Source organism: Cydia fagiglandana, chromosome 5, assembly GCF_963556715.1.
Source record: "Cydia fagiglandana chromosome 5, ilCydFagi1.1, whole genome shotgun sequence".
Taxonomy (NCBI): Eukaryota; Metazoa; Arthropoda; class Insecta; order Lepidoptera; family Tortricidae; genus Cydia; species Cydia fagiglandana.
In genome coordinates, this window is record NC_085936.1 from 14,491,825 (window position 1) to 14,509,644 (window position 17,820).

The 17,820-nt window shown below is 34.4% G+C and overlaps 1 protein-coding gene across 3 annotated transcripts in view; it reads left to right on the forward strand.

Moving 5' to 3' along the window:
- The first annotated feature begins 3,048 nt into the window (after positions 1-3,048).
- LOC134664542 (tyrosine kinase receptor Cad96Ca-like) overlaps positions 3,049-17,820 on the forward strand; it is an 85,860-nt gene continuing 71,088 nt past the window's right edge. Inside the window, exon 1 of one of the 3 annotated variants that reach the window (XM_063521240.1) lies at positions 3,049-3,235. The gene's annotated coding sequence lies outside the window, so the exon portion shown is untranslated. Of the gene's footprint in view, positions 3,236-3,264; positions 3,386-17,820 lie in introns of those variants that run through there. The other 2 variants (XM_063521244.1, XM_063521243.1) reach the window with 2 other exon arrangements.

Here is a 17,820-nt window from a genome sequence, read left to right on the forward strand (position 1 = left end):
AAGAGTAGTTAATCTAGAGGATAATAGCACTTTCCACACACACGCACTACTTTAATTTAGCACACGGAACTGATTAAAATCCAGACTAAGTACTAAGACAAAAAAGTGTGACGGAAAAAGTAATTAATCTAGAGGATAATAGCACTTTTAATCAAAGGGAGCAACTGTGTTTAGAGTCTTAGATAATTATTCCAACATAATTGTCAATAATAAAATTATGTCATTTTATGTCAATGCGCGTGAAACACAGTCTTCTGGTGTAATTCTCTCTTTTAGACCGTTTTCTTTAGTTTCGTATGATCACCTGTCTTTTTCGGTGATAAGGATTGCATTTGATTAGCAAAGAAGACAATATCAGTAGGTTCTATCCGGTATCCAGGGTCCGCTATATTAGTTCGTTGATTTACATATTTAGTCTGGTAAAAATACTTAAGTAATATTAATCTTTTCTCGAAAGATACAGATGATTGGCTAAACTATATATTCAAATAAAACCAATGAAGCTAGAACAATGATGTAGCGTGTCAACATCACACGCTGAATCGGAGTAGAGCAATTAACAGTGCAGTGTACGTGCATCTTCAATCAACCCGGTATTACAATGAAACTCATCTCAGCGTTCATAAATAGCTCGGAAAAATTAAAAAAAAAATATTTTACCAATAAAGTATTGAACTGATGTGAAAAAAAAATCTGTGACGCTTAAGTAAAGAGACGTAAAAAACCAATCTTGAAGAATCAACTCAATATAAAGGAATATCTTTGAAGATAAATGAGTATGAGTGAGTTACTTACAATAGAATCCTAAATGGAATCTTTTAGTATGGTCAACTACCTATAATGTAAAAATAAGATTATCGCCAAAATAAAAAAAGGTATCAACTAAATTTCGCGTTGACCCAGACAATAATAAATAGGTACCCATCAATTAGTATTTACAGCCACCTACGACTATGTTGGTAACATTTATTTTTTCAATGACTAACTTTAACCTGTTAGTTTACTAAAAACAAAGGAATATAATAATTTTAATAATGTAATAAAATTTTAATACATAATGTAAATAATTGATTAATTATGAACTGTGTATACCTATTATGTGACTTATGAATATGTTATATTTACGAATAAATGATCTGAAATCTGAAATGGAGACTGTGAAATAGTATCAACTATACGTACCTAATGTTTTAGTTTTTAGTTTTATTTTAATAATAACTTCGTTTTTAATATCACAAATAGGTTTATTGTTATTCATTTAATAATAGCCAATTGAATCTGCTTCATTCATTATACGTTGAAAGGAAACTTTTACAACAGCTCTATACCACCACATAAATATAACAACCGTACGTGATATTCAAAGTTAATTCAATTGTATTCGTTCCAAGTTTTAATTGAATAAAATGGCCTCACTGACAATATTAATGCCGGGAAACACGAAAATAGTTTGTTTATTACATAAGTTCATTGCTTGAGAGTATATCGGGTGGAACAGAATGAAAGACTTTTATGCAAACGGGGATTTTTTTAGGATACGTACCTTTTTTACTTATTATTAATATTTCTAACCGTTTTTAGGGTTCCGTACCCAAAGGGTAAAACGGGACCCTATTACTAAGACTTCGCTGTCCGTCCGTCCGTCCGTCCGTCCGTCCGTCCGTCCGTCACCAGGCTGTATCTCACGAACCGTGATAGCTAGACAGTTGAAATTTTCACAGATGATGTATTTCTGTTGCCGCTATAACAACAAATACTAAAAACAGAATAAAATAAAGATTTAAATGGGGCTCCCATACAACAAACGTGATTTTTGACCAAAGTTAAGCAACGTCGGGAGTGGTCAGTACTTTGATGGGTGACCGTTTTTTTTTTGCTTTTTTTGCATTATGGTACGGAACCCTTCGTGCGCGAGTCCGACTCGCACTTGCCCGGTTTTTGAGATACCTACAGTTTGTTAAAATCTGTTTGTTTCAACCCTAGCAAGTAGATCCTATTGAATGACATGATATAATATGTGTCAATTTAAAAAATCTTTATAACTTTCTTGGGTTGTCACTGATATAACTAAATTTCATTTTAATGATTTTGTTTTATTTTTTAATCCAGCTTTACGATTATAATAACTCTATTGTAGATCACTTAAATAGATAACACTATCCTTTCAGCTCAGTCTCTAGAAAATATGTTCCACCCTGTATATTTATTAAATAAATAAATGAAAATATTATTTATTTAGGTTTACACATTACAATTGCCATTACAAATATAATTATAATATTTTTTATTAATTAGATTAAATAACACTAAACTATACGTTATAAAAGCTACAGATAACAGGTACTAAAATTATAAAAATTTACAACTGAAATCTTACTCCGTCAATTACAAGTTTCATGTATCGTCTTAATAATGTTATTATTATTAATTAGGCACAAGTTTTAATAAGTATATCATAAATTATTTATTGCAGATTAAAAACTAATACTTTACAATATCATTAAAACTAACTATAAATTAAAGATTTAAAAACTAAACTAAAATTAAAATATAACTACTTAAAAATTAAACTAATACTTATAATATTATATAAAAACTAAAATATAATAATAAAATATATGAAAATAAAAAGAAGTTATAAAGAGAATACACCTTCTACAAGTTTTAATTGAATTTCCAATGTCATTCACGGCTGTTATGCATGATGAAGCAGAACTTCCAAGTTACCTACATACTAAAACCCGTGTTTCATTGTTACGTATATTAGTTAGTTGTCTCGCTAAAACATTTGGGCATCGTGATCAATAAAATGTTGAATAATTTCAAAACAAAACATTGATTCCAACAAGTTCTACAATATAAAACTATGACTGGTACTTACCGACAATCAATTTACAATTGAGAGTAAAGCTAACAGTGACACTTCGCATTCATTAACTTCCGATAAAACCTGAATTCAACTTTAGCCGGCAAATAATACAGTTCAAAACGGAGTTAAGTATAAACCGGGTTGGTTGTAGTGGGGAAGAGGCTTCTGCGCGCAGGCAGCCAGTGTGACGCGAGCGCCGTGCGCAGAGGCAGTTTTAACGATTTGGTGAACCAAAACGACACAGAACTGCTTTTCATCGAGTGAAAGTGCTAGGATCCGTGAAACGTGATAAGTGTTTTAGTAAACAATCTTACAACTAGTTCTTTGTGCGTTAAAGTGAAATATTTCTGATCTGTGGATGACACGGTAGGTTTGATTTTACTTGCGGTGGGTTTGGCTCTGTTTTGAGAATCGTGTCTGTCAGGAAGTCATAACTTTGAGAGGTAACGTGGGTCTTCACCTTTTTGAATGGAGGAAGCTTAGGAATTAAAAGTGAGTCATTGGCGGAGAATTTATGTAGGTAGATATTGTTGGTTTACTCATAATTTCATTAATTGAAACGCAATTACGCAATTAAAGGGCTATCTACAAAACCTAATCATATCATGTTACATAAGTAATATTACTTAAAAATAAATACAAGGCTATTGCGAAAACCCATGGTCTATGAATTAAAAGAAAACTGAAGAAATTGATGGATTACTTTTAACAATAAATGAAGAAATTATCGTGGTAATCGGAGTTAAATCAATATTAATGTGAAAGTCCAAAGAAATAAACTCTACAATACCTACCTACTCCAATACGTGGTAGAAAATTACGTTTAATTAAATTACAGTAATTACTTAGCTGTCACAGTACGTATTAAAAATTTATAAAATAAAACGTATTAATACACTACTTGAATGAAGATAGATTTTATATCTTTGTAGTTAATCGTCACGGAAGTGGAAAAATCAAAAATCCATTAAAATGTAATAAACGGCCATTGATCCAATGACGAACGCTAAGGCATCGTGGCCATTATTGATTCAACGTCAAACAAAGAGTTATTAAAAGCTATTAGGTATAGCTTATTTGCCCAAGTAGTACTTCCTCGTCACACAAGGTCAAATCCGGAGAAGGGAAAAGCCCAGCGTTGCTGTTTGTGGATCTCAAGGTCTTGCCACAAAATCCCATTGGTAGCGCGAGCACGGGTGTATCAAGTTTTCAAATAACCAATTTAACTTGGTCTGAATATCAGTCAAACTATGCGTAAATTGCTAGCATACTTATACTGGATATTCTGAGCTTTAGCGAGTTAACTTCAATCGCTTACGATTGGAATACATTTAATTTCCATTGGACATTTTAAGCTTCTTGCATAGATTAGGTGAGCTTTGCTTTACGTTACCGCTTAATTACGACAGGATTTCCTGAGTTTTTGTTTTTTACTATTTGAGTATAAATATGTTGTATGATATAAAATGATACGGCTCATTGTTTAATTTAAAATCGTTTACCGTATAACCCGTTTTCACTAAAAATTGATTTTCACGGTATCACATTCATATCGTTACGGTTATTGGTAACTTATTTAATCAAAGTATAGTATACCCAATTATGCTGCAAAAATATTTCTTTTTTATGCCAATCTGTACAAGTAATAAATACTATTTACAATTAACTAGATATGAATTTACATAACATTTTAGGAACATTTTACAACAACACAATTTTTATACAAATATAAATTTAAATGGTCACTTACCCCTTAATAAATAATGCCTACTGTGTAATTATTTGCTTATCAAAAATAAATAAGGAAATAAGTATAGGTACGCACTTGTAAGATTGCGAAGGATTGATCGAATAATACCTGTTTTTCTGAAGTGTAAATCAGGTTACTTTTAATAAGGAAAGTTAATCTCGGTACCGCATGAAACTCAAAACTTAATTCTCAGTTGACAGGAAATTTAACTTTCTGACTTTCTAAACCCTCGAAGACAATCAAGAAATGAGCATCAACAAAATTTGGATATTTTACAACTTAAATCCTTTTTTAGGGTTCCATACCCAAAGGGTAAAACGGAACCCTATTACTAAGACTCTGCTGTCCGTCCGTCCGTCCGTCTGTCCCCAGGCTGTTCTCACGAACCGTGATAGCTAGACAGTTGAAATTTTCACAGATGTTGTATTTCTGTTGCCGCTATAACAATAAATACTAAAAACAGAATAAAATAAAGATTTAATTGGGGCTCCCATACAACAAACGTGATTTTTAACCGAAGTTAAGCAACGTCGGGCGGGGTCAGTACTTGGATAGGTGACCGTTATAAGTTACCAATAACCGTTATGGTACGGAACCCTTCGTGCGCGAGTCCGACTTTGCGACGTGCGGTTTTTTTTTCTTAAAATTGTTTATGTCACAACTTGGGATTTAATACAATCAAAGAGATAACGCAGCTTCTCTGGCACCTTTATTAAGTAAATAATTTTATCGCTAAAGGATTTTATGATTTTAGTCGTGGTCTGACTTAAATACATATTTAGAGGTCCTTTAATAAATACAATCAAGATGTGAGATTTTGAGGTCGTGATCCCAAATGTTAAAAATATACTGAGATGGTCATGTGACACTGAATAAGGTTTCCCATGGGACCGGTAGCTGTTTAGAGTGTTTAGATATTTATTCAAATATAATTCTAGGTTGATAGTTAATACAGAATTACAACTAGGGCCGCCAAATCGCTGTAAATATAAATATGTAATATGTAGTATAGCTGCGACTATAATAATTAAATTATGTAATGAATCTGACAATAATTGGTACATAATTATGTTGATACACAAAACGTTAAAAAATATTTATAAAGTTTATGATGTCTGTCGGCAAACAAGTCGCATTCAGATGCAAAAGATGAGAAATTGCTGAGGAGTTTTAGAATACGATTAGAAAATTGTATAGAAAATGTACCTACTCCTGGACTGGTTCGGCTACTTAATTAAATTTACTAAGCTATATTACATTTAACTTTAACTGGAAGAGATCCCTGAAAGGGATAAGTTCGCCTTTGTACTAATGATGTGTGTTCTTTCATGTTTTATGTTTCTTTTTGTACAATAAAGTATTTTACTACTACTACTACTACTACTACATTTTTTATTGTAATTTTGTGGTGAGTCCGTATCTTTGATGAGCTTGTATCTTTACAGTGATTTTTTATAACAACAATAATACAATAAGCAAACCGTACCTATGAGTTTTATAAAACACGGCGATATTTCGCACGAAGAAATTAATAGGTTTTTAGTAACCAGATTTGAAGATAACAGTCGATGTGAGTAGTTAAACGAATATGAATGTGTAAAATCGAAAATTAATAAACAATCAAGTTTCTAAATTCCTAATCAAGAGTTAGAACTGTTCTTAATGTGATAATTAGAACCAGTTTCATTTCACACCAAGATTCTAATATATACAGTAATTTTTAACTAAACAGCGTAGCTTGTAGATATCTATTAGTGTTAACCTTACACTAACCTTCACTCCGCTGCGTTTCCATAAAAAAACGTCACTTTTTATCCACCTTAAGTACTTAATTGCTTTGTTTAACGACGCAGGTTATAATGGTTTAATTATTGAACGGTGGGAAACTGCCCGTTAATCAATTAAACCTGTTTTGTTTACGTGAATTAAACATCCAGCCTAAAAACGACCAAAGATATATAGTAGTAGTAGTAGTAGTAGATGTGTAGTAGTGTGTAGTAGTAGTAGTAAAATACTTTATTGTACAAAAAGAAACATACGTTGTTGTGGCTTAAAAATACGTTGACCTTATAGTGCAAATATTTTCTTTACTATTTTCACGTAGTTTACAAAATGTCATTAAAAAATAAAACTTCTATCATTTTGTGTATTTCATTTTGTACGGGGTCGTGACGGTCCACTTCGCTGAGATGACAAGGCATTAACGGGCTCCCCCACGCCAATGACCTTCGATCTGAATCCCTTAGTTTTCTAATGTTTTTTGTAGCTTATCATATTAACAGTAACGGCTTTAAGCAATTTAGTATCCCATATTTACTTTAAAGTTCATTGTCTTCGAAATATTTGGCATCGAAGTTGAACAATTTTAGGCTAAAAAACTGGTTTTCTGGCCATAACTTTTGTGTTAATTAGTTTAAAATTAAAACCTTGGACACGATTTACCTAAGAGTTTTCAAAGACGAACCCAAATATGTACATTTCGTACATGTAAGATCCTTCACTGCAAATCAGATACGAAAAAAGTGTTATTTAGACAATGTTTAAAAAATTTATAAAAAAATAAGTATTAATTTTTTTCCAAATCCAGTGGACAAAACCGGAGATAAAAGATTGAAGAACCGCTAACCGATTGTCTTATAATTCTATCTGTAGTGCAAAAAAAGAAGATACGATTCAAAACTTGTCAAAAATCGATGAAAACCTCGGGTAGCCCCTTAATTAATTGGATCATACATAGCAATTCCTCAAGGTCCTCGATCCTTCTGTAAACATACTCAAAGTAAAGGATTATGATACGTACATTTCTATCTGAACCCTTAAACAAATTAAGGTGTACCCACTCCTTTTATTGATGATATTTCCTACGATATAGCCTGAGATGTGGTAGGTCGTATATACAAATACAGTCGCCATCAGATATATTGGAGCGGCCAAGGTGCTCACAAATATCTAAACACCTTTCTATTGTCAAGGCGTTAGAGTGCGTGTTCAGATATTGTGAATACCTTGGCTGCTCCGATATATCTGATGGCGACTGTACATAATCATTAACTGTTGTCCACAAGAGTGACCATTTGTTTTAACCCTTAATCAAACGGAACACTTTTCATGAGATTTTTGAAAACTAAGATTAGTTTTTAGGTAATGTGGGTGCGTAGATTACGAAAAAATATATAAAAATAATTTTAGTGGGGGGGAAAGGGGGGTTTTACGGTGGGAAATAATTTCCCGTCATCAGTTACGGAATAGCAAAATTTTGAATGAAGTGGGAAATAGTTTCCCATTGTCCGATATGGTTACGAACTTTTTACTAGTTAGTAGCTCCCCCCGGAATTCAAGTATGATCCTTTAACGTTATCTTCAAAAATCAAAGAAATAAATAAAAGAAAAAAGAAAACAAAAACAGGCACAGATTTTTTTGAGTAACAGGCAAACGGGCATATATTTTTATTTAAGGAAACCAATTAAAATTTAGGTGGAGAACAAACACTGGGAAATAATTTCCCACTTGATAAAACCTACCATTTTTTTTGTAAATCGTACGTTTAGGAACAAACAATGGGAAATAATTACCCACTTACTAAAACCTAAAAATCTTGGCTAAATCATATCGTTATCACAATTCTTTTCAAGCAAAACACAGGGAAAATAAGTCTAGTTTATGATAGTATTCAGTGTATGCACTTACAAGATTTTTTTTCGCACTTAACCTCAAAACACTAAAAAAATTGTCGTTATTGCAAAAAAAATCACAACAACTGATATTGACTTTGACGTATGGTCACAAATGGCGGCCATTAGAAAAGTGTTGCCATTTTTTAAATTTAAAATGTTACTAAGATTTTAAATCTGTATGGTTGGTAGAGTCTGGCTAGCCAAAAATTGTTGACAGATATTTCGTTGTAGTATCACCAATTGTCTATGATTTAAAAAAAAGCTAAAAGTCAGTTGTCAATTTATGTCATTCATTCAAATTGTTTGCTGGATTTAAGGGGTTTATTTTAAATAATATTAATAATTTCTATACTGAATGAGGTTCGCAAACTATTATTTAAACACTTAAATAATTACGACAATGTGCGAACTCGACGTGTAGCGTTGTATAACGAAAAACTGCAATGTTTACAACTCCTAACCAAATGTAAACAAATTATGAGGTTGGTGCTCTATAAATATTTTGATACTTTAAATACTAGTTCTAACATTTGCCTATTACTTTGATTAAGTACGTGAATTTATTAATGCCTGAATCTCAGAAACAGGACAAGTGTATAAAGAAACGGATAAACTAAAAGTTCTGAAATATATCTATAAAATCTAAATATTGGAACGTAAACATATGTGTTTGTCACTGACTGTACTTTAAATAGTGGTAGAAATTATGTGAGCTGACTTTGAGAGCACGTAAACGTTTATTTAACTTATTTCCTTAGGTACCTTACTTGTCAAAAATATTGTCTAGTATCAAACCTATAATTCCTACTACACAAAGTGTGACCAGCCCGAGATTTTTTGAATTTCCCGCCAATAACTTAGGTAAAATTTCAGTAGCCAGACTCTATATCTGAGTGCTGCCTTTAAAAAGATAAAAAATATTTCGTAAATTAGAATGAAGTGGGAAATAATTTCCCGATATTTGATTAAGGGTTAAATAACAACGGCATAGTTATGCCATTGCCATTACTTTACGAGTACTAATAATTATTTGTATCTCCTTTCTGGATTTCACGGGCCTATAAATCCCGGTCTTTTGATAGGCTTGCGTGGGGATACAGATCCAACACGTAGAGGCCCTTTGGAGAGCTTTAATGTCATGTAGAACGCCTGCTGGAACCCGTTCACAGGCGCAACAATAGACACTCATGAACCGGTCGCAGCAGGCATTGGGACTATTGTAGAAAAAGTGAACAGTGTTCCGGTCTATAGATTGAAGTTTGGGTTTATTATTACTTTGGTAATACTTATAGTAAGTAAGAAATTTATAAATTTAATTTGAATCCAAATCACAATCAATAGGAGGGGGGTGAAAATACGTGTCAAAAGTGTGTAATCAGCCCTAATAGCTTTATCATCATTTTTTTAATGAGAACTATTTAAAACAATTTGAAGAAATATGTCTATAGCTGTGTGTAAAACTATAACAGAGTGTAGTAAGTAGGCATTTGCTGTTGACGCGATGCTTTATCGGTTATTATTGATACTGACTGTTCCCATATACGAACAATTAGCGGTAGACGTAGGTACCCCCCTCCCCATTCCCCTCCCACACATACCCCCCGCATAGATGTTCGCAAGGGACCTGGCCTTTCTGCTACTGAATGTACTTACATTTCAAGCGCCGATTGTAGACAATCCATTAGCGTATATGTATAGGCAATTAGGCATTAGGCAGCACCATAGACTAGAAATCCTCTAGACCGAGTTTAGAGCAATAATTTCATGCAAGCGATTATGCCAAAAATGCGGGGGTGCGCGGGACGAGGTGAGCGAAGTCCCGTGCCGTGATTGGTCCATTCAAAGACGGACGTCACACAAAGACACTTTCGACTCGAACATGGAGTAAAATTACCGTATGCGTGGCAGTGGGGGTAGCGCGACTATGCTCAGTCTGGAGGATGTTTTGTCTGTGGGGAGTACCCGTTAGTAATCAACGTTGTGTCAGAAATCTATCCAACGATAAATCGTATGTCATGTCATGTACCAATAGCAATAAAGCTATTAAGAAACTGGCACAACCGTTCAGTAGTTTATGACATTCATTACGTCTGTCTAACTGACAGATAAACGCAGCGGGGGACTACCTGCATATCAAAAAAACCGGACAAACGCGAGTCGGACTCGCCCACCGAGGGTTGCGTACTTTTTAGTATTTGTTGTTGTGGAAACTTAGTACGGTACAGAACCAAACATTTTACCTTTACTTTTTTCTAGCTGTCGCTGATTTTCAACGAAAATAAAAATTTCTGTTTTAAGTTTAATAAAATGCACCTACTTACTTAAAATGAATAAAATAACTTTGTGGCAAGACACCCATTTTGTGTTCAAGTTCTAAAAATTCCACAACAACATATTTTCGAATTTAAACTGTTGTGAGACATACTAACATTGAACCGTAAAATTATACAACATATTTTGTCTGAAAAATATAAATGTTGCGAAATTTTATAACTCCAACAGCGACTTTGTAGGTTTTAAAGTGGTTTTTCATAACATGGCTTAAAAATTACAAAGTGTCATTTGGGTAGTTTTGGATAAAGGTTTAATGTCTTCAGAATATCAAAATTCTAAGCTATGATATATGACTTAACCCTTTAACGATTTGACATTCCTTTCTAAGTCATTCGATTTCGTACTATAATTCTTACAGTATAGATGCGTGTTTGTTTAAAATATGATAGCAAGTATGTTGCCGCTACGGACTAAAGGGTTAACATAGCGCTGTGATTTGTGGTATACCTTTTTAATATCTATAACCATGGTCATGCATCATCTGATCTTGACATTTTAGACACAAAATACCCAACAATAGTAGCTTCGTTCTAATGACGTGTCGTGCTACTTCCAAAAGTTACCATAATGTCAAACAGTTAGAAACATGCAAGGCAGAAACACGGAAACTTCCATCCATTGTGCGTAGACATTCGATCACGTGAGCATTTTGAAATAGCTTCAATTAACACGGCTCACATACGATATAGAGGCAAACGAGATTCCTATCGAACGTGTGGTCAGCATTCTTCCAATGTCTCAAGTTAATTACAAGCTTTTATTTAGTTTTACCAAAGACATAATGTAACTTCGTATAAGATGAATAAAGTCTAAGGAAAAAACGTGCCTCGGAAATCAAGAAAAAGTAATTCTTGGATAGATGCCGCACACACCTTCAGCCTATGCTCGGCTAGATGGCGTGACGACACCGTTTCATATTTAACAATTTTAACACATAGATATGATGAACATGGATCAAAATGATATAAAAATAATAAAATCATTTATCCATATATCTACATTTTTTGATAATTTTATACGTTTTCATTTTGAGTTTAGTCGTGTGTCGATAGATGGCAGTAAATTTACTGTGACTACAAAATTCACAATGACAGGACCCCTCTATACTATCTATTATTTTTGGATTTACTTATCCGTTGTCTGTTTGTGGGTTGGTATCAGGCATCAGCCGCCTACTTATAACATTAATTTTATAGGTATCAACCTACAAAATTATGTTATAAGTAGGGGGTTTTCATTTCCCGCTATTATTGTCAGTGAGATTTGTTGAGATGTGGAAGATGGATCTACGGTCTGTGTAATAAATAAAAACCGATACAATCCCAAATAATTGCCCGTTTTGTCCCATCTCAGGCATAATGGATTTGACAGTTATTTTTTTACTGATTTTGAAGTCTGACAAGATTTTATTTGGCTCTGAGATAGTATCGCTACAAGCACCTTACATTATACGACAATAATGTTCCTACGGCATGTACATTTTTGTACAATAATATAAAGCCACTACTACAATGACTAATTTCAAAATAGGTACAGCAGCCATCAGATATATCGGAGCGGCCAAGGTTTTCACAATATCTGAACACGCACTCTAACGCGTTGACAATAAAGGCGTGCTCAGATATTTGTGAGCACCTTGGCCGCTCCGATATATCTGATGGCGACTGTACATAATGTTTATGGGAATGTTTTTTGTATTCAAAATATTTTATTTTACATCTATGACAGTTGTTTTTTACATTTTTGAGGTAAAATCGTTACGAAGTATTTTCTTCTTGTTTACATGGATGACATTCGATGACTTTCAACATCTGTTGTCCAAGAAAATCACTTCATTTAAAACCCAAAATATGGCGAAGGCCAAATAAAAACTTGTCAGGCTATAATTAATTACAAGACGTCGTGTACTTTGCTATTTCAAATAATTTAGGTATTACCTACACCAGAGGGGGAAAATATAGATAAATATTTGGCGACAATTTCAATTTGTTTCGACTACAAAGAGACTCCCGAAACAAACAAGAATTAATGTGAACCTATATAATAATATTTAAATAGCAAAAATGCAGATGGGAAACGCGGCCAGCGTCCTGGGAACAATGCCTCAGGCTAATTTAGGGCTAGATTTATGATTTATTTATTATGTTATATAATATCTGTTTTAATAAATTTTAATTTACATACAATAAATATTTTATGTGTTAACAATACATCAAATTATAATCAAAATGCAACTTGCGTACCTACGTTCGATATTGATAAAAGAGATAAAACTATTTTTTTCGTGTTTGTAAGGCACATTTTTTTACGTTTGTATTTATTTTGTAATACAATACATTGTAATTTAAAGTTCGTGTCTTATAAAAGATATTCATTTTATAAAACATAAATCCAGATAATAAATAGTTTTAAAAAGAACGCAGAAGTTTTAAAAGTTCAGTGCCTTCAAAATAAACAAAGATTCATAGAGTTAGACCAAGAAAAGTCTGCTGAGATTTTGATAGCCCACGAAGTGCAAGTTTGGTGTTATTTTAAACGTCAAACTTCTATGAAATTATGGGTAAATACTATGAAGTATTCGTAAGTATAAATAACATTTGCTCTGTGAGTGCTGTCAAAATCACTGCAGACTTTTCTTAGTCTAACTCAATATATTATTTAGCTAAAACATTATACCTATCTAAGTAAATTAAAGTAGGTAATTGTTCGAGTGTTTCACTCATTCGACACAAAACTTTGTCTCAGTTGCCAACATACCCCCTCCATTTGAACTTTAAATCGTGTGAAAATCTACAAGCTTTTGTTGACTAACGGCTCGATTCTGAAAATAAATTAGATCTCTACTAGACCTCAACAAGTTACGATATGGATAATTTAAAGATATTTGTAAGATAGATATGTCAAATTTGACGTTTCCGCGATTCTGGAGGTCCTCTTGAACGATTTCGACAAGTTATGACTTAGATATCCAAGTCACATCTAGTCGATATCTAATGTAAATATAGTTGATCTCTATATCGTCTCTAGATCTTGTGATTATCTCGTTTCCCGAATACGCGTGTAAGCCACCCTGTAACATTTTGTGAGCGTCTGTAAAGTTAACAGATTCAACAAGAATCAACGGTGCACGCTCTGAGAGGCTACTGCGAAAACCGAAATTCGCAAATTGCGGGGATCTTTCTTTTTTACTCCAATGAAGGCGTAATTATAGTGACAGAAGAAGACGCCCGCAATTTGCGAACTTCTATTTTCGCGGTTATTAGCCCTGCTGTGTATTGTTTTAGGTAGTAATAGTAACTATTCATCCAGTGTCGGTTACCCGCGGCGTGTCGACACTTTGGAAAGGCCACCCGGATGCCTCCATAATGAGCCCATATTCGGAGAACTCCTGAACAGTTGCCATGTACATCATACAAAAAACGTGTTTCGCAGGGCACATTGTTCCCTTTTAATAAAGGAACAGGCAAAATAAATGCTTTTTCTTCTTCCCCTTTGTCAAGTGCCAATGACTTTTATTAATGCGCAATTGTAAATCTAATACGAAATATAATGGTAATTGGGACTTTTCACTCGCCTTTTTTATTTCAAAATTCTTTAGCAATTCAATAAGTCATTAATCGGCTGATGCAGTTGACAGGTCTTGGATAAAATTACATAGTTCACACTCGTCTGTCGTGTGGTAACATATGTATTATGGGATTTATGGGAATGAAAGGAATTGTCAGATTCCTTTCTGTCAGAGAATAACCAGTGTATAGTGAGTTGAGGAAGCACTTTCGTAGGAGAAATCTAATATAAACTGAAACAAATTCAAGGAATTGCAATCATAATAATCAAAAGAAGGCTTTCAAAGGAAGAACAAGTTTGTCGAGATTGCATCCTGCTTACTGCAAAATGTATGATACACACCGTCTTACCTATCTTCTACCCGTCCACGTTCTTTTCACTTGAAACGTTGATGGTCCCTTCTGGAACAGTTTTCTGTGGTATTTCTACTCAAACTCTTTCGATCCTGATAGGAGAAAAAAAGTGTCCCCAAATTTTCACACATTTTTCATTCCTTCCACTACATTACCGTCATATTATGAAAAATGATAACGGAATGGAAATTAAAATCGTGGACCACTTTTGAGGTTTGAATGATTTCATAATTCATATCCTGAAATTTTCCAAATTAAAAAAGTATATTGTAAAACTTTAAATAAACTAACCCATTCGCATTTACATTTCAGCCAAGCCGGCTGACACGTACTTAGTTACTTACAATTAGTTAGGCTCTCGCCCTGACAGTATAGCACATCCTTTGAAATTCCTGCTTATTTGTTGCTTTTACATTTTATTTAGAGCACACAGAAACGCCTTAGATGAAAATTGAAATACAGAAAAAACTGTTTTATCCTAGCAATTGTCTGTTTTTTTAATAACCTGCATTTTGTGAATGCAAAATACGATATCTACTTAACCTAAATAGCTAAATATAACTGGGTTGGAAAGCATTGAACAATTCATGGTTTATTAAATTATGTTAAAAATATACCTTTAAGAGGGAATTAGCGCTAAATTGTATGTTTTGTTTAGTAAATTGTCAGGTAAGATATATTTTAACTTTTGGTCCCTATTCACCCCAGCCATCCCTATTCACCTCGGTTGATGGTATAATTTAAATTTACGGCAGAACATTTTTTTTAAGAAAAAGTTTTATCTATTTAAGTGAATATACCGCCGTGTGCCTGCTACACTGCCACATCTCAAAAAACCGTTTTTTCGAGAAATCGCGGCTCAAAGTTGTGAGAGTATAGTTCAGGGTGTTTAATAGGATCTTACTCCTTTAGTTTTAGGTCTATGAACTTAAAATTTAGCTTTTTTTACTCGGAATGATATAACCCTCCTTATGACCATGCCACTTTTTAAAAGAAATGTATATTTCTTAAGACACAAGGCCCGAAAGACAGGTATTTAGAGTTGTGGCCGTATTGCAGAAACGTTTTTTAAAGATTTTGAGATGCGGCCAAATTTAAACACAAAATTATTGGATAAAGGTTACCATGCAAATATAAATAAAAACACCAAAATAGTTAAAATCCCTTTATTTTTACCCGACTACGGCAACGCAAAAGGAGGGTTATGATTTTGACCGGTATGTATGTGGGTATGTATGTATGTATGTTCATTTGTTCCCTCATAACTTCTAAAGTACACATTATAATTTGACAAACGATATGTCATTCGAAATGTCCGCTGGTTATAGGCTATATGAAGTCACAAAAAAATGAACAAGGCGTCCTCTAGAGGTCATAAAGTCACGAACGAAAAAAATAAAAATAAGTAATGATTACGTGATGTATATCATTTGAAAGAGCTCAATTAGCACATTTCAAATATATTAATATTGTTAGCTTTTGCACCCGGCTTTGCTTGCATGCACCCGATGAAACATTAATTTATCGGGTAGGTAATTCGAACTACGAATCTACAAGCGCTCTGGATTCTATCCGCGTATTACCCGACTACGGCGATACAAGAAGGTATTTGCAAAATAAATTTGTTTGGCCGCTATAAACATAGTGTTTTTTTAATAACCTGCATTTTATAACGTGAATAGGTATAGAAGTCCAGATCAGCCAAAATGTATGAAACAGCCGTACAAGAGACGTACGAAGCTCGCTGTACGCGTTCCAAAGCCGGGCGCCTTCGGCGCCCTCATACTAGAAGAGTCGGGCGTAGCCCGACGTACGTGGCGCGCTGCAAGCAGTCCAAAGCCAGGCGACTTCGAGTTTCTCATACTAAAAGTGTCGACATACGTGACACGCTGGACGCTTACCAAATCCAGGCAAATGCATGAAACAGCCGTACAAAAGACGTACGGGCACGCTGTACGTGTTCCAAAGCCGGGCGCCTTCGGCGCCCCCATACTCAACGCGTCGGGCGTAGCCCGTCGTCGTACGAGGCGCACTGTATGCGTTCAAAGCCTATTCTTTATACTAAAAGAGTCGGGCACAGCCCGACGTACGAAGCTCGCTGTACGCGTTCCAAAGCCGGGTGCCGAAGGCGCCCTCATACTAAAAGAGTCGGGCGTAGCCCGACGTACGAAGCTCGCTCTACGCGTTCCAAAGCCGGGCGCCTTTGGCGCCCTCATACTAAAAGAGTCAGGCGTAGCCCGACGTACAAGACACGCTCTACGCGTTCCAAAGCGCCGAAGGCGCCCTCATAGTAATAGAGTCGGGCGTAGCCCGACGTAGGAGGCGCACTGTACACGTTCCAAAGCTGGGCGCCGAAAGCGCCTCCATGCCAAAGGATGGCGCAGCCCGATATATGTGGCGCTCTGCGTGCATTTCTGTACTGGGGATGCCCTCGAAAAAGTAATATAAAGTGACTTCGAATAGTTAGTAACGAAGTCATGACCCCAAAATTAATTAAATAAAAAATAAGTCGAAAAACTAAAACCCGACTACTGCAAATCGCGCTCTAAAAGTATGAAATAAGATAGAATTCTTATCTGAAGTTATCAAACAGGAAATATTATAAATGTTATAATTTTTTAAATAAAAAAAATACAACGTAATATGTATAATTTACTACATTATTTATATTTTTACAGAGATTCAGAGGATAGCTGCTGTGGTCGTATGCCACTTTACCTTAAAGTTTATAATCGTGGCATACGACCGCACGCATGCACGGCGATCCTTTGAATATCTCTGTAAATATATCAAAAATGTAGTAAATTTTATTACGTTATTTTTTTTTATTTAAAAAATTATAACATTTATAATATTTCCTGTTTGATAACTTCAGATAAGAATTCTATCTTGTTTCATACTTTTTAGAGCGCGATTTGCAGTAGTCGGGTTTTAGTTTTTGAACTTATATCAACTTTGATAGGAACAAGATCACTGTACGCGATAATAGTAATATGTGTAACTCAGCTAATTATTATTTGCTAGGACGCAACTCAAAAGCTTCATTTAAAACGTGTGCTATATAGCCACAACTCAAAAGTGGCTGTATTGCAGGGAATTGTCTGACAATTTATGGTCAAATCCATAAGGCCACTTGTGAGAAAAAGGCTCTTAAAGACCTTTTTTGCTATGGCTCTCGAAATAAGGTCGTAAATTGAACAATTTTGAATACGAATCTGCAATAATCCAGAAAATCAAAAATTTTGAATTGTGGCAGTGTAGCAGGCACACGG